This window comes from Gekko japonicus, unplaced genomic scaffold, assembly GCF_001447785.1.
Source record: "Gekko japonicus isolate JY-2015 unplaced genomic scaffold, Gekko_japonicus_V1.1 scaffold1801, whole genome shotgun sequence".
In the NCBI taxonomy this organism is placed as follows: domain Eukaryota; kingdom Metazoa; phylum Chordata; class Lepidosauria; order Squamata; family Gekkonidae; genus Gekko; species Gekko japonicus.
This window is the reverse complement of record NW_015163143.1, coordinates 39,296-40,235: the sequence shown is the minus strand read 5'-3', so window position 1 is coordinate 40,235 and position 940 is coordinate 39,296.

Sequence of the window (940 nt, the reverse complement as noted above, 5' to 3'; positions counted from 1 at the left end):
GGAAAGAGGGAGAAAAGGACAGCTGTTTTTATGGAATCACTAAGCCAGCAATGATTGGTGGAAACACTGTGGTGAAAAAGGCACTTATGCTGCAATAAAATTGAGATAGTCTTTAAAATGCCACTAGACTCCTCTTTATTTTTACCAGTCAGGAAAAACCTCTTGCCTTGGAGGACCAGTTAGACTTTGGTGGTTAGACACATTCCCTGTCAGTTGCATTCACTTCTGTCTCTCTTCCCCCTCTCTCTGAGTTTGAACTTTGGGTGAGCTCCATAAACCAGATGGCAAAGGACCAGAATGAATGTTAACTAATATGAATGAATGCTGTTAATTTCCTGGTTTGTTTTCACTATCACAGTGACAATAACAGGCTTGGTTAGGCTTTCATTAATAATTTCATTAACAGACTATATCTATCCCTAGCAGGAAGTGGCTTTTACAGAGCAAAGAATCAGAGAGAACATTTAGACGGCAGGGTAAACAATTTATTAAGATCAAGGGGAAAAGAAAGCCATACCAATCAGTCAGCACTGAATGATGGACCAAAAGATTTTGGAGATTTCAGGACCAAGTATTTCAAGATATTGCAAATATCTGTGGAAATTTAAAATAATCATTTTAGAGCACATCCAGGGTCAGACCTCCTCCTGAGAGATATGATATTATGATTCAAACATTATTTTATCCCCTTTAACCACAAACTTTAATAGTAATCCTAATTATTCAAATTATGTTCAAGCAGCCATTATATGGGTAATGTGATTTCCAATTACTCTTAGCCCATTCATTCCCTTATTTGGCAAGAGCCTGAGCTAAAATAAAGTCCCTTTTAAAGGTCAGCCCTACTTGTCTTACATTAAATGTTAAAAAGTCAAATTCTACCCACACCTTCCTAGCTTCAGGTAACCCCACAGAATGACTGTAATTTAGTCCCTTGGCT